The sequence below is a fragment of the Palaemon carinicauda genome, chromosome 18 (genome assembly GCF_036898095.1).
Source record: "Palaemon carinicauda isolate YSFRI2023 chromosome 18, ASM3689809v2, whole genome shotgun sequence".
Lineage (NCBI taxonomy): Eukaryota > Metazoa > Arthropoda > Malacostraca > Decapoda > Palaemonidae > Palaemon > Palaemon carinicauda.
Window position 1 is genome coordinate 37,580,459 of NC_090742.1, and position 22,706 is coordinate 37,603,164.

General features: G+C 44.2%; 1 long non-coding RNA gene across 2 annotated transcripts in view; it reads right to left on the bottom strand.

The window, feature by feature from the left end:
* LOC137657777 (uncharacterized) overlaps positions 1-22,706 on the bottom strand; it is a 121,425-nt gene that overhangs the window by 96,762 nt on the left and 1,957 nt on the right. For both annotated transcript variants that reach the window (XR_011047201.1, XR_011047202.1), the window contains exons 2-4: positions 2,780-2,944; positions 1,876-1,976; positions 1,521-1,701 (exon numbers count right to left, since the gene is read on the bottom strand). This is a non-coding gene — a long non-coding RNA (uncharacterized lncRNA). The remainder of the gene's footprint in view (positions 1-1,520; positions 1,702-1,875; positions 1,977-2,779; positions 2,945-22,706) is intronic.

A 22,706-nucleotide genomic window follows, 5' to 3' on the forward strand; every position in this document is an offset into this window, starting at 1 on the left:
TGAAGTTCTAGCAGGAGTAGGAGACCGATCCCCAGAGGTGTCTAATGAAGCTGGAGCTGTAGGCTGTTTATGGTGAGGAGAGTCCCCTTCGGAAGAAGAAGATCCAAAAAGGCGCCTCTTAACACCCTTATAAGGAGACGGGAGGCCCTTGTGACGCAGCGGACGGTGAGCCTTACGGCGAAGGCGGCCACAAGGAAGATCATCAGGACCATCAGTCCTCCGAAGGGGAGTCTCAGTCAAGGCACTCCCTTTAGAGGGAAGCTGGACAGCAGACGAGCCCGTAGGACTCCCTGCCCCCTTCGAAGGACGTACGGAAGGGGGAGGAGAGCCGTCAGCACCAACATCCCCAACTGCACCTGCAGAGGATTGCCCCGCCCCGTCGGAGGCCTCTGTCACCACGACGTCGACGATAGACAGAGGGTCTACCTCTGCTATCACCGGCGACTGCTTAACGGCGGCCCCCAACTGGACAAGGTCAATCAGGGCAACTCTGGAGGGCAAGCCCTCAAGCCCCAGGGAAGCCCAAATCTGTAAATGATCATCATTAGACAGTGATTCATCAATAACCTTCCCCGGAGGAGGAAGGAGAACCGCCCCGCTATGGGAGGCGACGCCCTCTCCCCCCACCCAAGGTCGGGAAACAGAACTAGGGCCTGCGCTACCACTCGGCCGACTCTCCTTAGGAGCCGAACGAGGGGGAGCTTCGGAGGAGGTTTGGGCGGCGAAAGAAGTGTCCCGAGAACCTTCCTCCTTCAAGGCAACCCCGGAAGGAGAATGGTCTCTCTTGGACTTCTTCTTACGCCGGCGGCCAAACCTCTCCCACTGGGAGGCAGACCACTCCCTGCACTCACTACACATATTTTCCTGATCACACCGTCGGCCTCGACACTGCGGGCAAAGGGTGTGAGGATCCGTATCCGTGGCCGACATAAAGGTACCACAAGGGCGGCTGGCAATTCCAGGGCACGTACGCATAGCAATAATAAAGGTGGTCAACTTCTAACACACACACACACTGTAGAGAAAAAGCAGAAAAAAGATTAAAGGCTGTCAACCAGGACGATGGACAGACACGTCTGTTCATCGCCGGAGCCAAAAGTGAAGTGAAGCAAATCACCGGTGTGTGGGGGGGGGAGGGGTAGCAAGCTACCCTTCCCCTACCCCCCGCTAACTAGCGCGGGGGTAATTAACCCTCGTTAAAAACTATTGGCTCGTCATTTCAGCTATGCTAAAAGGTAAACCCAATGTAAATAGCGTGGTTTGTATTTCGGTTACGGAACAATTGAATTTTGTAGAAAGCTTCAACTTCTTAAAAATGCTAGCATTTCCAATTCATAAAACCATCAACAATTAACCAAAGATTAAATATCAGCCTTCAGCAAGATCCACGAAAAGAGATTACAGAAAACTCTGTTAGAAGTACCCAACTACAGATTCTCCAAGAGAATAACCTTCTGGACAGAACCTTTCTATATAACCGGTAACTAACAACATAAAACTTGATCGGTTAGCATATTTACCATTGTACATTCAATCCAATAAATTAACGTGCAGTAAGAACTATGATCTAACCGCTAGTACATCCTGTGAAATGCTCTAGATTATTGAACATCACAGGCAGGTTTCACGTCAAACTGAGCAGGAAAAGTGGAACCAAATTACTTTGTCTTTCACAAATATGCAGCATCTCAGCAGAGAACTCTGAAAAAGGTATAACAATCGTCAAAAGATTTATGTTGTCACGGTGCACATGGTGTATTTTAATTACAGGCAAAGCTTAATAACCAACAAATATTTACAGAATAAGAGGACCTAATGGAAAGTAAGGATAGAAACTAAACCTTATATCATTAACTAAACCACAGGGTTAAATACCTGGAATTGTTCAGTAGCTTTCCAGTCTATCAGCCTTACTCCAATGCCCACAGGTGCCACCAAAAGCATGGTATCATAAATATTGTAAAGAACAGAAATCACTGTATAAAAAAAGATCATCATCCAGTAGGAATTCACCAGATTGAAAAACTGGTGATCACTTGAACTTTAGGTATCAAGAGTATATTAAATTGAACTAAGATAAAAAAACTTGTGGTAATATAGTTTTAAAAACATATGCTATATAATTGTTTTCATAAAAGAAAAAAATTACTCAAGATACCACAATGCTTGTTTGTGAAAAACTAGCCTTTAAATATCAAGTGCTAATAAGTTTTCTGATTTGGAAATTCTAATTAGAAATTATCATCAAGAATTACAAATTAAGGTAGAATAAATTTTTTGCACATGTGCGGAAGTGGCACACAACTGAAAATCACATAACCATTTTTTTGGTCCTAATAATATTAAGTATTAAAGCCCCAACATTCTTATATCTCATATAAATAGAAAAAAAGTTCAATTGATGACTATACATTAGTGAGTAAGATTTACCATTGAGGCTTTAATAAATTTGGTATGACATAAGATAGCCAAAGACAGATGGTGATCAAAGTTGTTGAAGTGATGATTCACTGACTTTCAAGTTATGACTTAATTTTACCCTTTGTTTTTAAAGCTGACAATAGTGTTTACGATAGTTAAGACTTATCAGCATAATATAAAAAGAAAACTATATTGCAGAGACAGCAACAGATTATAGGATTTATAAAACAATAATAGTTTTTCAGTTGAATTCTAACAGCTAACTTTAGCAGATTGATTAGATAATAACAAGGTACTTAGAGAGCCGCACTGTAAACAGATCTACACAGGAATGTTTTAAATTATTAATTCCCCTCACTTGTACACCTAAAACTATAGTGCATATTCTTTTTTTTCTTGTTGAAGTCATAGATCTTCAATTCCACTTGCAGAGTAGAACAGAAGTTTTCCTGTGATTAATGGACGCCACCATTATATCTGTCTTCAGTCGTGTGTTTATCTCAGGCAGGTGACCAACTGTATCCTGAAAAAATATATCATATGAATTATTCCTCTTACACTTTAGAACAAATAAGACACTTTGAGAGGTAAACTGAAACATATAATAAAATATCATGTGAAAACTGCTTTTCATAGCTATTCTTTCATGAAAATCAATAGAAACAAACAAGCGCACATGCATTAAAACAGATTTAGTCTTTATAAAGTTTTATCAAGTGATCTAAATAATGTAGATTTTATTTAAACAAAACTATTCATGAGTTTCCTATAAAAAATATTCTTAGATAAAGATGAGAAAGATGGAAACTAGTTTTACCAAATTGGAAATTAGGGTATCAATATATATGCGCAAAATTGTTTAGAAATTATAAAGAAAATTTCAAGTAATCGAAAGAGTGACAGTTAGAATATTAGAAAAATCAAAACTTCTCAATATGGAAGTAACTGATTTATATACTGTACAGTAATATCAATTAACAAATTATTATATGGTTGTTTCAGGGAATAATCTACTGAAGTTCATGTTGAACAAAGCTTGGGTAGCAGCAGCCAAGTCTTTTAATGTCACAACAATTTGTCCAGGCCCTCTGTAGCCCTTGAGACCAGAGCAAGACTGCACTGGTCTTTGAGGGCTTCCGAGTCCGAAAGACTATCTAAAACAGTGTCTTTGCCCTCTCGTGGGGGTCTCTCCAGGTCGGCAAACCCATTGAGTACCCTGATGAGAGTCAGGACTTGAAAGAAGGCATGTACCGACTCTTTCTGCTCCCCCTCTAAAGTGGGACTGGCAGCGAAGTCTCCTTCTTCCACCCCAGAGAGCTCCTCTCGGGGTGGGTCATGAGCATCCCTAGAGTGACTGGGGGTTCATGCAGGCCCTTGAAGAGGACTTTGTCAGAGTCTTGAGTCCTTTGGTTCCTTCCGGGGAAGGATACAGTACTCTAGCATTGAAGGCCGGTTGGAGTTGTCTTTCCTGACTTCCATCGGAAGTGGAGAGCTCTCCGTGCAGAGAACATTCCTATGAAGATGGGAGGGAGGAAATCCGTCCCTCGGCAGAGGTGGGGCAGGAGAGCGTCCAGAAGGACAAGCCTGGAAGGACAGACCTGGAAGGCCTAACAGGAGTCAGTTTTACCCAAGGCGATGTTACTGTGTTTGACACTCCTCTTTTCCTCTTCAGGGGAGAAGTACCCGAGGCTCTTTGCAGGAGCTCTGCTGGTGCCGTCGGATGTTGCGAGGTCTCAGAAGAGAGAGATGAAATAGCAGACCTGAAGGCTCACACAACTGCTCGGACCATAGCACTGAAACAAAGCTGTTTGCTTGGCACTGTCAGAAAGCCCTCCTGAAGAAAAAGGGACCGAAGATTCCCTGCAATGAGTCTCGCCCGATGGTTGATGCCGTGGGTTCGCCTTCAAAGATGGGATCTTTGGTATCTTTAACCCTTCTGTGAAGCCCTTCCCCTACTTCCCTAGCAGTCGCACTGTACCTACCTTCATGCTCCTTTTGACTGCGAGACTTCCTTGAAGTCGGAGAAACCTGTTCCAATGTAGACCGCTGGTGCGCAGGCGAGCACAAGTGTATCGGCGAGCGCTGGCAAGGTGGATAGTGCTGGCGCGCAGAAAGTGCTGGCGCAAAAGAGCGCTATCAAGGTGGAGAGCGCAGGCGCACTGGCGAGTGTTGGTGTGCTAGCCAAGTTATGAATAAACGAAGGGCAATATCATTATGGTAGGTAAGAAATACAGGCTAATCTAACTTATTACCATGATTCTTAATCAAAAAATAATTTTAAATTTTCCAACCCTTTGAATATACAGAAAACTGGACTGATTTCTGGACTTTAAACAAAGTTATACAGTATGGCAATTCACCTTTTATAATATTTCAGAAACAGATTAGCTAAGGACTTTATTTTTTGTGGGTTGAGAGCAAAATGGAAACCTTAAGCAAAATTGTTACTTGAGTAAATGTCTAAAATCACCAGATAAATACTGCATCTCACATTCAGGATGACATAACTCAAGCACAGCCATTCCAGTGAATATTGTGGAAAGCCATGTATGATGATAACAGGCGATTTATTGAAATTGGTTAATGATTTCCAGTCAGGTGCCATCCCCGGACTATGGTTCACTTATGTCCTCATTGTTTCATGCCATCCAACCCAACACAAGCATGAAAGGGCAAGAGGACATTTATACCCCCCATATAAGTCAAGGAGAGTAAGAAGTTCTTCGTCTTTACCAGACTGTACTTTCCTTTCTACTGTCGTTTGTTAATTCGGTACTTCAGTTTTCAACTCTGCCTTATGAAAATTTTCTGAGAAAAATGAGTAGGCAGCAGTACGATTGTTAAAAACAAACAAGTGGTTTTCCCACTATAAACAGAGGCAACATGTCACCTGAACAGATGGGTATATTACATAATTAACGATATAGTTTGAAATAGGAAAATATATTAAGTTAGTTTAAAAATTCCAAATACAGTATCAGTTTTTTAACCTGAAACCCTAAGACGCTAATTTAAAAGATACTTTTATCAACACCATCAGTCAAAAGCAATGTGAGCTAAATCACAGGTGTGCGAGTGGAGCGGTAGCAAGCTACTTCCCCCAAACTAGAGGAATGGGTAGTTAACCCTCGCTAAATTTTAATGGCTCGTCCTTTCAGTTTCGCCGAAAGCAATACCCCTAATAAATAGCGTAGGTTTGTATTCCAGTTACAGAACAACTCCCCTTTTAACTCACCCCATTGTTAAACCGTGAACATAGCGAGCCAAGGCCAAGCAAAAACCAGCTGGAACTATTTGATTAGTTAGGCACTTGACACCAAAATACTAGCTAATGGAGCCAACGCGCATAGCGAAACATGGTCCGCTTGCCAAAACAGAGAAGCAGTGAAATTATGTTAAAATGTGAGTCATGGCCAAGCAAAAATCAATTGGAACTCTGTGATTTAATAGATAATTAAATTATCGCCAAAATTCTATCCCACTGGGCTAATGCGCATGGCGAAACATGGTCCACTTGCCAGAACAGAGGAGCAGTGAAATTATATTAAAATGCGAGCGTAGCGAGCCATGGCCGAGAAAAACCAGTAACAACTATGTGATAAATTAGACAATTAAATTATTATGAAAAATCTTGCCTACGGAGCTAATACGCATAGCAAAACATGGTCCTCTTGCCAGAACAGAGAAGCAGTGAATACATGTTAATGCGAACGTAACAATAAATGGAAAAGAATAAACCAGTTGTAACAATGTGATTAATTAAATATCTAAACTATCACCAAAAGTTTAGCCCATACGGCTAATGCGCGTAGCGAAACATGATCCACTTGCCAGAACAGAGGAGCATGAAAATGTTAAAATTAGAGCCATGGCCCAGCAAAAACCAGTTGGAACTGTGATTAATTAGATTATCTACTAAATACTAGCACATACGACTAATGGTCCGCCTACAAGAACAGAGGAGCAGTGAAATTAAGCGGTTGGACAACAACCAGTACATAATTAGTGTTACTTTGACGTACGAACATACAGGTACTGTATATAGAAGCAATTATGTAGAGAGATTTTTGTTGTACTATACGAGGAACACTGCTACGACTTTAGCTACAACCAACTGGTAGAAAACGAGATTGAACATTCACATTTTCTTTTCGTGTGGAAGCGCCGAAACAAAAGCTTCAGTTTTGATTTTCCCTACTTATTACTGTACTGGGTTTTGATTCCGGTAACTCCTTTTAAATTACAATGTAAAGTTTTATGAGTTTGGTCAGAGAGAAAAAAAGTTGAAAGTTCATTTAAATACACAATTAGATTGGTACATGGTATATACTCCAGTGATTTGAACGTTAATGATGACAATACCTGACCACAAAGCCATAACTTTTTAGTTATAGTAGATAACTCCCCTTAATCAAATAACTACCGATTTCCCCCGAGAACCATTCGTTTAATATACCCCCCACATAAACTAACAGCAATCTCATTTTCTACCCAAGGCAAATGGCAAAACATGGTCCATTTGCCAAAACAGAGGAGCAGTGAAATTATATTAAAATGCGAGCATAGTGAGCCATGGCCTAGCAAAAACCAGTAAGATCTATGTGCTGAATTAGACAATTAAATTATTGTCAAAAGTCTACCCTATGATGCTAACAAGCATAGCAAAACATGGTCCACTCGCCAAAACAGAGCAGCAATGAATATATCTTAAAGTGCAAGCGTAGCGATTCATGGCCACGCATAAACCAGTTGAAACAATGTGATTAATTAGATACTGTAATTAAATTATCACCAAAAGTTTAGCACACAGGGGTAATGCACATAGCTAAACATGGTCTGCTTGCCAAAACAGAGCAGTGAAAATGTTAAAATGAGAGCCATGGCCGAACAAAAACCAGTTGGAATTATGCGATTAATTAGATTAAATTGTCTTTAAATACTAGCAAGGGGATAACGCTCAAAGCGAAACATGGTCCGCTTGCTACAAGAGGAGCAGTGAAATTAAATGGCTAGACAACACCAAGTACATAATCGGTATTACTTTGATATATGAACATACAGGTACAGTACTGTATATGCATGCAATTATGTAAAGAGGGTTTCGTGGTACTGTGCAATGAACACTGCTACAACTCTAGTAACAACCAACTCACAGAAACGTGATTGAAAGTTCACGTTTTCTTTTCGTGTGGAAGCGCTGAAAGAAAAGCTTAAGTTTTGATCGTGTTACATTACTTATTACTGGGTTTTGATTTCGTTAACTCTTTTTATATTACAATGTAAGGTTTTATGATTTTGGTCATAGAAAAAAAAAAGGGTAAATATGATACTTTAATTTCTAGCCAAATACATGAACCAAATATTTTCCCTACACACTATCTTGTGTTTTATGCATTTATGATCATGATCATTGGGGTAAAACTCCCGTTCATGAGTTTTTGGACCCCCTTATATAAGACAATTATGGGGGATCCCAGTGGGAAACCAGTGTTTTTTGGGGTAAGGAAATGTCATAAACGAATGATTTGCAGCAATAATAATGGTCAGAAATGTAAAATGATATTTTAATTATAAAATAAATTTTTGAATATACTTACCCGGTGAATATATAATAGCTGCAACTCTGCGGCTCGACAGAAAACATACTAAAAAAACTCGCGAGCGATCGCTATGAAGGTTGCGGGTGTGCCCACCAGCGCCAACCGTCGGCCAGATACCACTCTTGTATGTAAACAAAACCTTCAATTCTTCTCGTCCCGCTGTGTCTCTATTGGGGAGGAAGGGAGGGTCATTTAATTTATATATTCACCGGGTAAGTATATTCAAAAATTTATTTTATAATTAAAATATTATTTTTAAATATTTAACTTAGCCGGTGAATATATAATAGCTGATTCACACCCAAGGAGGTGGGTAGAGATAAGAGTTAATTATGTTTACAGCGTATAAGCTAAGAGTTTTTTCATTTTGGCAGTTATCAATATAACAAAACCAAAATAAATAGGTACCTGGTGAGGAAGTTGACTTAGACGATTACTCTGCCTTGTAAGTCTGTCTTCCTCACGGAGCCCAGCGATCCTCTTAGGATGCTGACAGACTCCCAGGAGCTGAAGTATCAAGGGCTGCAACCCATACAACAGGACCTCATCAAACCCCTAATCTGGGCGCTCTCAAGAAATGACTTTGACCACCCGCCAAATCAATCAGGATGCGAAAGGCTTCTTAGCCTTCCGAACAACCCATAAAACAATATTAAAAACATTTCAAGAGACAGATTAAAAGGATATTGGAATTAGGGAAGTGTAGTGGTAGAACCCTCACCCACTACTGCACTCGCTGCAACGAATGGACCCAGTGTGTAGCAGTCCTCGTAAAGAGTCTGGACATCTTTTAAGTAAAATGACGCGAACACTGACTTGTTTCTCCAAGAAGTCGCGTCCATAATACTTTGCAGAGATTTATTTTGCTTGAAGGCCACGGAGGTTGCTATATCTCTAACTTCGTGCGTCTTAACCTTAAGCAAACATCGGTCTTTCTCATTCAAGTGAGAATGAGCTTCTCGTATTAAAAAAATCTGATAAAATATGACAAAGAATTCTTTGACATAGGCAATGAAGGTTTCTTAACTGAGCACCATAATGCCTCAGATTTCCCTCGTAATGACTTAGTACGAGCTAAATCGAACTTAAGAGCTCTAACAGGACATAATACTCTTTCCAGTTCGTTGCCTACGATCTCTGATAAGCAAGGAATATCAAAAGATTTAGGCCAAGGACGAGAAGGCAGTTCATTTATGGCCAGGAAACCAAGTTGAAGTGAACAAGTGGCTTTTTTCTGTAGAAAAGCCGATGTTCTTACTGAAGGCATGAAGTTCACTGACCCTTTTAGCCGAAGCCAAGCACACTAGGAAAAGTGTCTTGAGGGTGAGATCCTTCAGGGAGGCTGAATGTAATGGCTCAAACCTGTCTGACATGAGGAACCTTAGGACCACGTCTAAGTTCCATCCAGGAGTTGCCAAACGACGTTCCTTAGAGGTCTCGAAAGACTTAAGGAGATCTTGGAGATCTTTATTGTTGGAAAGATCTAAGCCTCTATGTCGAAAGACCGAAGCCAACATGCTCCTGTAGCCCTTAATCGTGGGAGCTGAAAGGGAGCGAACCTTTCTCAGATGTAAAAGAAAATCTGCGATTTGGGCTACAGAGGTACTGGACGAGGACACAGATGCTGACTTGCACCAGTCTCGAAAGACTTCCCACTTCGACTGGTATACTCTAATGGTAGAAGCTCTCCTAGCTCTTGCAATCGCACTGACTGCCTCCTTCGAAAAACCTCTAGCTCTTGAGAGTCTTTCGATAGTGTGAAGGAAGTCAGACGAAGAGCGGAGAGGCTTTGATGGACATTCTTTACGTGGGGCTGACGTAACAGATCTACCCTTAGAGGAAGACTTCTTGGAAAGTCTACCAGCCATTGAAGTACCTCGGTGAACCACTCTCTCGCGGGCCAGAGGGTAGCAACCAACGTCAACCTTGTCCCTCCGTGAGAGGCGAACTTCTGCAGTACCTTGTTGACTATCTTGAATGGTGGGAATGCATATAAGTCCATAAAAGACCAATCCAGTAGAAACGCGTCTATGAAGATTGCTTCTGTATCTAGGACTGGAGAGCAAAAGATTGGTAACCTTTTGGTCAAAGAGGAGGCAAAGAGGTCTATGGTTGGTTGACCCCAAGAAGCCCAAAGACTCTTGCCCACGTCCTTGTGGAGGGTCCATTCCGTGGGTATCACCTGACCCCTCCGACTGAGACAGTCTGCCAAGACGTTCAAGTCCCCCTGGATGAATCTCGTCAACAGGGAGATGCCTCGAATTCTAGACCATAAGAGAAGGTCCCTTGCGATCTCGAGCAGCGAGAAGGAGTGTGTGCCTCCTTGCTTGGAGATGTACGCCAAAGTTGTGGTGTTGTCTGAGTTGACCTCTACCACTTAGTTTCGAAGACGCTTCCTAATATCATCAAGGCCAAGTGGACTGCTAATAGCTCCTTGCCGTTGATGTGCATGCTCTTCTGACTTGAGGTCCACAGACCTGCGCATTCCCGACCGTCCAGGGTCGCACCCAACCCAAACCCGACGCGTCTGAGGACAACACGTGGTTTGGGTTCTTGACTGCTAGGGATAGTGTCTCTCTCAGACTGATATTGCTGTCCCACCATTTCAGGCATGCCTTTATTGGTTCGGAGACTGGGAATGATACCGTCTCTAATGTCTTGTCCTAGTTCCAGTGAGAGGCTAGATGGAACCGGAGAGGCAGAAGGGGTAGTCTCCCTAGTGAGACAAACTGCTCCAGGGATGAGAGAGTCCCTACGAGACTGTTCCAACTCCTGACTGAATAAACGGTTTCTTTTCAGCATTAGTTGGACTTCGAGCAGGGTTTGACTGCGAATCTCCATCCCCAAAAATAGAATAATCTGGGATGGGATCAGTTGGGACTTTTAGGTTGACCACAAGTCCCAACTCCCTGGCCAGACTCAACGTCCAATGTAGATCCTGCAGACAGCGAAGGCTGGACGATGCTCTGAGAAGCCAGTCGTCCAAGTACAGGGAGGTTCGGATCCCCGATAGCTCGAAACTGGTACCCCACATTCCTGTAAACAAACCTCAGAAACGGTTGGGAATCCGGGTGTATATGATTGTGGAAGTATGCCTCCTGAAGGTCGAGAGAGACCATCCAGTCGCCTTCCATAAATGCTGTCAAGACAGCCTGGTAGACTTCATCGTGAAGTTTGTCTTGACAATGAACACATTGAGCGCACTTGCCTCTTACGTACTCCTGCAGTGAACATGGCTGCCAAATCATGGAGCCATCCCTGAGGGACTTGTTCCTGCAGAGAACGTGGCTGTCAGATAATTGGAGCCATCCCTGAAAGCCTTGTTTATGCATGACATAATTGTACAGCAAAACTTCAAAGGCTCGAAAACAGCTGTGAAGTTGACCTGTAAAATCTTGGAGCGTCTCATGGCCAGGCGCCAGGGAGAGTCTGTGAGGTTTGAGAAGTCTATCTGGGCAGAGGCAGGAACTCCCAAGCCGAGAACTTCTCTCGTGTCATATCAGACTCTCGCTCTATAAGCCAGTTTAAAAGAAGGGAAAGCAAAGGCTGTATCCCCCAAACTCCTCCTGGTGATAAACCAGTCGCCTAGCAAACGTAAAGCTCTCTAGGAGAGCGAGAGAGCACTAGCTTATAAAACAACAGCTTCGAAGTAGCTAGGCCTAGTGTAAGCTCTGACGTTTAGGCGAACGAGGAGCAGCAGTTACAAAAAGATCCGGACAAAGATCCTTAAAAATCAGCATGATTTATTTAAAGTAGTAGAGTCCTCAAGGGAATATCAGTAGGAGGGGGAACAGCTACTTCCTCATCTGAAGGAACCTTGTCCGATAATAGCTGAGTCTCCAGCAAGGGAGAGACCTACCGTGGTGGCAATGCTTTACAAGCAGAGTCCACACGCACTGGTGCATTAGTAGCGGACCAGGACGCAACGTCATGTAACTGCTTGACAGTCTGTGAACTATCAACAACAACAGGTGCGAGAGACCAGGACGCAACGTCATGTAACTGCTTGACAGTCTGTGAACTGTCAACAACAACAGGTGCGTGAGGACGCACAGCGTCCACTCGAGACTGCTTTGACCGCCTAGACTGAGCAGTCAAAACAACTCTAGAATGCGGAGGTTGACGCTCAGCGTCAAAACAAGTCAACTCCGATTGTTAGCGAACGTCCTGAACGTCAACAGGAGCATCAGCAAGTGGCCTAACGTCCAAATGTGGCTGAAAATCCACACGAGACCGCATCGAGTGTGGTTCTAAACAACCTGACTGACGTGACTTAGCTACGCCAACGTCAACAGGACGCACAAAGGAACGTTAGGGTGGCTGAAAGCCAGGATCTCGATGAGATAAACGGCTAGGCTCAACGGACGTATCGGCAGAATAGTCTTCCATAAGGGAGGCAAGCTTATTCTGCATGTCTTGCCGTACAACCCATTTAGGATCAACGGAAATGGTTGCGGTAAGAGACGAGGGTAACGTCTGTGACTGCAAAACCTTGCCAACAAAAAGACTCTCGGAGTCTGTGTTACGCTTTTGTTAGGCGGCGCGCAGTCTTCCGATGACTGCATAGGGTCAGAGCTGTCCTAATGGCTACAACCAGGACGCTGGACCTGTCCTGAAAGGACTGACTTTCGCTTAAGGGCCTCGAAACCTTGTTTCAGGTTTCTTATGCGAAAAGCCTTCGGATGACGAGGAGAAAATCGTCTCTCTCGCCTTATGGTAGGGGTGATCTTGGTAAGATACACCCGATACCATAGAGGGAACGTCTGTTCGCTGATCAAGGCCTCTCGAACCCATAAGTCGTACGACATTACTTCTCCCCTGGGCTTGGGAGCTTGCAAGAGGTCCCGGACTAGGCGAACGACAGGCACGAACAGACGAACCCTCAGTCGCAACACTGATAACACTTTGCGCAATATCACTTTATCACTACGATTTTCTGTTTTGCACTTATTTCACTGAAATCGAAACTTTTACTGATTTCTACCTGAAGCACGCAATTCTACCCTCATCAAAAGGTAGTAATTGCGAAATCAGTCGTATAAAGCAAGCACATTAATACCAGCAAAAAACAGTAAACATATTTTAAGATAAAAAATTCTGTGGCTGGGGAAGAGACTAAACACTAGTTCATTCAAAACTACGTTTTCAATCTCTCACCGTACAATGCCTGGGGACGAGAATAAAAAACTAAAAACGTTTTATCCTTTCTCCCCGTACAGAGACTAGGGACGAAAGTAACTCGAGAACAACGTTACCCGCTTGAACGGAACGTTTTCTCTCCTCTCTCTCCCTCCGTCTCTATCTCTCTCTCTCTCTCTCTCTCTCTCTCTCTTGATTTCGCACCTAAGAGAAGAGCCCACTTACGTTTCGTCAAAAAAACATGTTATTTGACCAAAGGAAAAAACTGAAAGGTTTTTCAATTAAAAAGTTCCTTTAAAATAGAATTTAAAACATTTAAGCTTTGAAAGAAGAATGAACAAAACGTCAGAATCGATTTACTCTTTCTGCAAAGTGAAACCGTGATACTCTCTCTCTCTATCGTAACGATAGAGCGCAAACTGCGTAGCATAAATAAACTAAACGTTTGTTCATCTTTGAAACAGTACGAAGACTATTCAAAGAAAATCTTTCATAAAATATCTATTAAAAAATATTCATTTAAAAAGTTTTAAATCATTAGCTCTTTAAAAGCTATTTACGATTGAAAGGGCTCAACGTTGTTTAACTTCGGTTTCCAAGTTAGGACCGCCTACTCTCAGGAAAGGTCGCTTATAAACAAATCATTAAAATTTATTTTTATGTTTATTATAAATGGAAAGTTAATCGAAGAGGCCTAATAAAGGCGGTGAGATATAAAATATATAGAGGAAAATCTATAATTAATTTATAACGTGATAAGATAATTGCTAAAAGCCTAAACACACTTCCGTCTAAGGGAAGGGTCGGCCATTTAAAAGTCAAAGAAAGTCCATACTCTCTTTGTCATCAAAAATTAAATCTATCCAAAAACGAGTTCAAGATTTAAGATGAAGATAAAACACCTGCACTGCGAAAGCTCAAACCAAAATGAAGTACTTCACCAAATATGTTGAGAAAACTCCAGGTTCTACAGCGAGTATTGATACGTCTTGTCGTCAACGTCGACAGAGAAGAATTGAAGGTTTTGTTTACATACAAGAGTGGTATCTGGCCGACAGTTGGCGCTGGTGGGCACACCCGCAACCTTCATAGCGATCGCTCGCGAGTTTTTTTAGTATGTTTTCTGTCGAGCCGCAGAGTTGCAGCTATTATATATTCACCGGCTAAGTTAAATATGTTATTTTTATTAGTAAAATAAATTTTTGAATATACTTACCCGATAATCATGTAGCTGTCAACTCCGTTGCCCGACAGAATTCTACGGGAGGGATACGCCAGCTATCACAATACTAGAAGGGGGTGTATTCACCAGCGCCACCTGTGGCCAGGTACTACAGTACTTCTTGTTGACACCTCAATTTTTCCTCGGTCCACTGGTTCTCTATGGGGAGGAAGGGAGGGTCAATTAAATCATGATTATCGGGTAAGTATATTCAAAAATTTATTTTACTAATAAAAATAACATTTTTCAATATTAAACTTACCCGATAATCATGTAGCTGATTCACACCCAGGGGGGTGGGTGAAAACCAGTGTACAAGATTAAAGGATAGCTAAGTATCCCGTATTTCATATAACAGTTATCTCAAAATAACAATGAAATAATAAGTACCTGGTAAGGAAGTCGACTTGAACCGTTACTCTGCCTCTTGTTTAAGTTCGTCTTCCTTACTGAGCGCAGCGTTCCTCTTAGGAGGCTGAATCAACTCAAAGGTGCTAAAGTATATAGGGCTGCAACCCCTACTAAAGGACCTCTACACAACCTCTAACCCAGGCGCTTCTCAAGAATGAATTGACCACCCGCCAAATCAAAAGGATGCGGAAGGCTTCTTAGCCTACCGTAACAACCATAAAAACAACAATAAAAGCATTCAAGAGAAAGGTTAAAAAAGGTTATGGGATTAAGGGAATGTAGTGGCTGAGCCCTCACCTACTACTGCACTCGCTGCTACGAATGGTCCCAGGGTGTAGCAGTTCTCGTAAAGAGACTGGACATCTTTAAGATAAAATGATGCAAAAACTGACTTGCTCCTCCAATAGGTTGCATCCATTATGCTCTGCAGAGAACGGTTTTTATTAAAGGCCATCGAAGTAGCTACGGCTCTCACTTCGTGGGTCCTTACCTTCAGCAAAGCAAGGTCTTCCTCCTTTAAGTGAGAATGGGCTTCTCTAATCAGAAGCCTTATATAATACGAAACCCCGTTTTTGGACATGGGCCTCGAAGGTTTCTTGATGGCACACCATAAGGCTTCTGACTGTCCTCGAATAGGTTTTGACCTATTAAGATAATATCTCAGAGCTCTGACAGGGCAAAGAACTCTTTCTAGCTCGTTACCTACCATGTTGGAGAGGCTAGGTATTTCAAACGATCTAGGCCAAGGACGTGAAGGAAGTTCATTCTTAGCTAAGAATCCGAGCTGTAAAGAACATGTTGCAGATTCGGACGTGAACCCAATGTTCTTGCTGAAGGCATGAACCTCACTGACTCTTTTAGCTGTCGCAAGGCAGACGAGAAAAAGTGTCTTGAGGGTAAGGTCCTTGAAGGAAGCTGACTGGAGAGGTTCGAACCTAGGTGACATAAGGAACCTTAAGACTACGTCTAGGTTCCAGCCTGGAGTGGGTAGACGACGCTCTTTAGAAGTCTCAAAAGACTTAAGGATGTCTTGAAGGTCCTTGTTGGAAGAAAGGTCCAAACCTCTGTGGCGGAGAACTGAAGCCAACATACTCCTGTACCCTTTAATCGTAGGAGCTGAAAGGGATCTCTCATTCCTAAGATGTAATAGGAAGTCAGCTATTTGGGTCACAGAGGTATTGGTAGAGGAAACTGCATTGGCTCTACACCAGCTCCGGAAGACTTCCCACTTGGATTGGTAGACTCTACGAGTGGATACCCTCCTTGCTCTGGCAATCGCACTGGCTGCCTCCTTCGAAAAGCCTCTAGCTCTAGCGAATCTTTCGACAGTCTGAAGGCAGTCAGCCGAAGAGCGTGGAGGTTTGGGTGCAACCTGTCTACGTGAGGTTGACGTAGAAGGTCCACTCTTAGAGGGAGAGTCCTGGGGACGTCGACCAGCCATTGTAGTACCTCTGTGAACCATTCTCTTGCAGGCCATAGGGGAGCAACCAGCGTCAGCCGTGTCCCTTCGTGCGAGATGAACTTCTGAAGGACTTTGTTTATGATCTTGAACGGTGGAAATGCGTAAAGGTCGAGATGGGACCAGTTCAGCAGAAAAGCATCCACATGAACTGCTGCTGGGTCTGGAACTGGGGAACAGTACAAAGGAAGTCTCTTGGTCATGGAGGTGGCAAACAGATCGATGGTCGGCTGACCCCACAAGGTCCAAAGTCTGTTGCACACGCTCTTGTGGAGGGTCCATTCCGTGGGAATGACCTGATCCCTTCTGCTTAGGCGATCTGCTGAGACGTTCATGTTGCCCTGAATGAACCTCGTAACTAGGGTGAGGTTTAGACTTCTTGACCAAATGAGGAGGTCCCTTGCGATCTCGTATAGGCTCCTCGAATGGGTCCCTCCTTGCTTGGAGATGTAAGCCAAGGCTGTGGTGTTGTCGGAGTTCACCTCCACCACCTTGCCTAGCAGGAGGGACTTGAAGTTCAATAGGGCTAAATGAACTGCTAGTAGCTCCTTGCAGTTGATGTGGAGCGTTTCCTGTTCCTCGTTCCACGTTCCCGAGCACTCCTGTCCGTTCAAGGTCGCGCCCCAGCCCGAGTCCGATGCATCCGAGAAGAGATGAAGATTGGGGGTCTGAATCGCCAACGATAGGCCCTCCCTGAGAAGGAGATTGGTCTTCCACCACAAGAGAGTGGTCTTCATCTCTTTGGTGACTGGGATAGAGACTGCTTCGAGAGTCAAACCCTTGTCCCAATGAGCTGCAAGATGGAATTGAAGAGGGCGGAGGTGGAGTCTCCCTAGCTCGACGAACAGGGCCAACGATGAAAGGGTCCCTGTGAGACTCATCCACTGTCTCACCGAGCAACTGCTCCTCTTCAGCATGCTCAGGATGCAATCTAGGGCTTGGCTTATCCTTGGGGCCGATGGAAAAGCCCGAAAATCCTGACTCCGAATCTCCATTCCCAGGTACACAATGGATTGGGAGGGAATGAGCTGAGACTTTTCTAGATTGACTAACAGACCCAGTTCTTTGATCAAGTCCAAAGTCCAGTTGAGACTCTCCAGACAGCGACGACTCGTGGAGGCTCTCAACAGCCAGTCGTCTAAATAAAGGGAGGCTCTGATGTCCGATAAGTGGAGGAATTTTGCTATATTCCTCATCAGATGCGTAAACACCATAGGAGCTGTGCTTAGGCCAAAACACAGGGCTTGGAATTGGTAGACAACCTTTCCGAAAACGAATCTCAGGAAAGGTTGGGAGTCTGGATGAATAGGGACGTGAAAGTAAGCATCTTTCAGGTCCAACGAGACCATCCAGTCCTCCTGCCTGACCGCTGCTAGGACCGACTTCGTCGTCTCCATCGTGAACGTCTGCTTGGTGACATAAGCATTGAGCGCGCTGACGTCCAGCACCGGTCTCCAACCTCCTGTCTTCTTGGCCACCAGAAAGAGACGGTTGTAGAAGCCCGGGGATTGATGGTCCCGGACTATAACCACTGCCTTCTTCTGTAAAAGGAGCGACACCTCCTGGTGCAACGCTAGCCTCTTGTCCTTTTCTTTGTAGTTGGGAGAGAGGTTGATGGGAGATGTGGTCAGAGGGGGTTTGCGGCAGAATGGTATCCTGTAACCCTCCCTCAGCCAACTGACAGACTGGGCGTCTGCACCTCTCTTTTCCTAGGCTTGCCAGAAGATCTTGAGTCTGGCTCCTACTGCTGTCTGGAGATGAGGAGAGTCAGTTTTTACCTTTAGAAGTCTTGGAACCTTTCCTAGACTTGCTCCTGGAAGAGTCTGGACGGGAGCTTCCTCGGCTGGGGGCTCTACCACGAAAGGGCGGAATAAACCTCGTAGCAGGAGTATCAGCCACTGGGGTGCGATAAGTCCTGGGGACTGAGGTAGCAACCTTAGTCTTACGAGCTGATGAGGCCACAAGATCATGGGTGTCCTTTTGTATCAGGGCCGCAGACAAGTCCTTAACAAGCTCTTCGGGAAACAGGAACTTAGAGAGCGGAGCGAAAAGGAGCTGAGACCTTTGACAAGGTGTAATGCTGGAGGAAAGGAAGGTACAAAGCTGCTCCCTTTTCTTAAGCACTCCTGACACAAACATCGAAGCAAGCTCGCCAGATCCATCCCTAATAGCCTTATCCATGCAGGACATTAAGAGCATGGCTGAGTCCTTGTCCGCAGGGGAGGTCTTCTTGCTAAGGGCCCCCAGGCACCAGTCTAGGAAATTGAACATCTCAAAGGCTCTAAATACACCCTTTAGGAAGTGATCAAGATCTGAGAAGGTCCAGCAAACCTTAGAGCGCCTCATTGCTGTTCTACGAGGAGAGTCTACCAAACTTGAGAAGTCAGCCTGGGCAGAGGCAGGTACTCCCAAGCCTGGTTCCTCTCCTGTGGCATACCAAACGCCCGCTTTAGAAGTGAGCTTAGTCGGAGGAAACATAAAGGAAGTCTTTCCTAGTTGTTGCTTAGACTGCAACCACTCCCCTAAAATCCTTAACGCTCTCTTAGAGGACCTTGCAAAGACGAGCTTAGTATACGTTGACTTGGCTGGCTGCATGCCCAGCGAAAACTCAGATGGCGGAGAGCGGGGGGTAGCAGAGACAAAATGGTCTGGGTATACCTCTCTGAAAAGAGCCAAGACCTTACGAAAGTCAATAGGAGGCGGAGAAGACTTGGATTCATCCACGTCTGATGAGGGGTCCAGGTGTGCAGCCTCATCATCAGAAACCTCATCACCAGAGTGTAGCGAAGTGAGAGGTAAGGTATGCTGAACAGCAGAATCTGCACGAGCTGGAGCAAAAACGCTTGTGGTTTCCTCCTCAAGTCTCTGTTGAGGGAACACCTGAGGCTCAGGCTGCAAAGGCTGGTCAAAAGAAGTAGCAGAAGGTAGGCGCATGGGTGGAGGAGGCTGACTCCTGGCATGAGTGTCTTGCCTCAAGGGTTGCGCTTGCTGTAAGGTGAGCGGATGCGCAGTAGCAAGTTCCTGAGGAACGAGTTGAGGTTGCTGAGGTGTGAGCTGCGAGAGTTGGGGTAGAGGCTGCGCAGAACGCATAACTTGTCTCGCGAGTTGAGGTTCCTGAGGCGCAAGGCTAAGGTGTTGAGGCTCTCGCCTTGAGGAGGGTTGATGTCGCTGCAGCGAGAGCTGAGGTGTCTGCCTCATGGATGGGAGAGGTTGTTGTACCTCAAGAGAGTGTTGCCTCACTGGTGGAACCGCAAGTGGAAGCGGAGGAAGTAAGGTATAAGCTTCCTGTTCCCATTGCTGAGGTTGCCTTAAGGAAGGCGGAGGAAGCTGCACACCACTGGAAACTGGTAACTCAGTACGTGGTAAGGTATCCTGAGGAGCCTCAACATCGTACGCCTGGCAGGCAGGACTGCGGTTAGGCGGAGCGATCGCAGGAGGAGGTGTAACCTTCTCAGCCTGACACTCACGCATCAAGACCGCAAGTTGTGACTGCATGGACTGCAGTAGAGTCAACTTGGGGTCGGCAGACACTAAGGTCTGCTGAGGCAAAGCCTTAACAGAAGTGATCTGTTGCGGCAGGACCTTACTCCTCTTAGGAGGAGTGCCTTCAACTGATGACTGCGGCGAGTCAGAGCTGATCCAATGACTGCAGCCAGGTTGTAGAGCTCTTGAGGTCTGGACTCTGCGTTTGAGAGGTCTTGAGACCTGAGTCCAACGTTTCCTCCCTGACAATTCCTCAGCAGACGAGTAAAAGACGGGCTCAATCGTCTGCGGGTGGGAGTGACGGTCTCTGGAAGACACGCCCGCAACCACCGAGGATACTTCTGTGCGCCGATCAAGGCCTGCCGAACCCTTTTGCCCTTCGACATTGCTTCTCCCCTGGGCTTGGGAGCTTGCAAGAGGTCCCGGACTGGGAGGACGACTGGCACGCACAGAAGTACCCTCACGCACCACACTGACACTAGCACTTGGCACTGCACTGACACTAGCACTCGTCACAGCACTGGCACTATTACCACCCACTGCACTCTTGACCTTAAGTTCCTTGACTTCGGCCATAAGAGACTTATGATCACTAACCACCGACTCCACTTTGTCACCTAAAGCCTGAATGGCACTCAAAACAACAGACATATCAGGTTGAGGGCAAATAGTAGGTTCGGGGGTAGCCACTACAGGGGGAGGAAAAGGTAGGGGATCATGAGGTGAGGAAAAAAGTGAAGAGCGAGAAGAACTTCTCCTAACTCTCTCTCTCTCTAACTTGGTTGAATACTTAAGAAATCGGACAAAATCAAGTTCCGAAAGTCCGGCGCATTCCTCACATCGATCTTCCAACTGACAGGGTCTTTCCCTACAGTCAGAACAAGCGGTGTGAGGATCTACCGAGGCCTTCGGAATACGCCTATTACAAGACCTACATCGTCTATGGGGTGGGGCTTGTGAAATGTCAGACATCTTGAATCAAAGAGTTAGCCAAGTGGGGATTCCAAATCAAGCAAAAAGATCGTTAACCATTAATCAGAACTAAATAATAGCTATCTAAGCTAATATAGAAGTTTTCCAGTAAAGCGACAGCCGAAATCTGAGAGAAATACTTCACCAAAAGCCGTGAAAATACTCCAAGATCATAAGCGTATCCCAGAACGTCTTGCCGGAAGCACGACAGAGGAAAAATTGAGGAGGTGTCAACAAGAAGTACTGTAGTACCTGGCCACAGGTGGCGCTGGTGAGTACACCCCCTTCTAGTATTGTGATAGCTGGCGTATCCCTCCCGTAGAATTCTGTCGGGCAACGGAGTTGACAGCTACATGATTATCGGGTAAGTTTAATATTGAAAAATTTAAAAATAAGCCAAATATTACCAGTTGATAAAACATATGGTTCATGTAAATGGCTGATAATAGGCCAAAAAGTGATTATTCAACTTTTGAGATTTGTAAAAGGGTACAGAACCTAACAAAACCACCTAACCTAACCTACTAGTTCCTAGGTCACAACCCATGGCCGGAAGGGGGGGGGGGGAACAAACCCCAAACACCCCTTCCCAGGTCACATACTAAAAGTAAATATCCCAAATAAATCCTTTCATTATGAAAAAGTAAATAACAAATAATTCCATACCTTATGATTGACATCATCGCCTTTTTGATTCTTGGCAATCTTTACAAAAGTTTTGCAGTAGAAAATGTTTTGGCCTTCCCTGAAAATTAAGTCAGGATCGGACCTTTTGAGGCCTTATTTCGCGGTTATTTTTTAATTTCACAAGAGTAACAATAGCTTTCCATCATAACCAATAGCCAACATAAACAAAATTACACAATTTTGAAATAGATTGATGTGCTTCCCTTAAGTTCACTCTAGGAGACGTCTTTACGAGATGGTGGTTAACTTAAAACTGAAGGCGAAGGTGGGAAAAAAACGACTTGTAGAACAATATCCGGGAACTTGTGAAGAAGTACTTGTAAGCTGTCAATTGGTTTAAAAAAAACACACCTGACAAATACATCATCGTAAATGCACAGAAAGCTTCCCAAACCATGGGAAAAAACGCATGCGCAATAAGTCCCCTTCAGTGTCTCAGATGTAAACAAGGGACTTAAGAGTGAAAAACATACTTAACATTTTAATAGACCGATATGTAAGTTATTATGCCCCAGCCCCTATTGAACATATAGAGAAAAATACCAAAATAGCCAGCACTCCTCCATTTCTTATAGCAAATTCCAGTTTCGCTAGAAATTATAGTACCATATATTAACCTAAAAAAAAGGTGAAAGTTCGTTTAAGTACACTATGAGATTAGTATATGGTATATATTCCAGTATTTTGAACGTTATTGATGACAATACCTGACCGCAAAGCCATAACTTCTCGGTTATCTTAGTCAACTCCCAATAATTCAATAACTATGGATTTCCACCAAGAAAACCATTCGTTCAATACACCCCAAAAATACACTAAACAGCAATCTTATTTACTACCAACAATTTATTGCACCATTCTATATCTCTACTGAGTATTACCAAATTATTTCCTGGGTAAATTTACAGTTTCATCCATTATGGGGAAACTGGAATAAAAATATATTTGTTGCATCAGAAATAGTGTAGTTCCAACGAATTTAACGTTTATTTTGACCGCAAACCATCCGATTTAGAGATTTACTATGTAATTGGAGTTAAAACAACAAGTTGTTCTAGAATTCAGAAAGACCCTACTTCATCCCAACAATTATGGGGGACACCAGGTGGGAACCGGGGTTTTGGGTGGGGGGGGGGCATCAAATGATATTTGCAATAAATGAATACTTATCCTTTCACTACCCCTCCCCCTATACCCCTACCTAGCCCTACCGGGGGGGGGGGGCTCCGCCCCCCTTGCGACCCCCCCTTAAGGCCACAGTGATTTTCAGGGCACTACTGAACCTAATAAACCCACCTAACCTAGCCTAGGG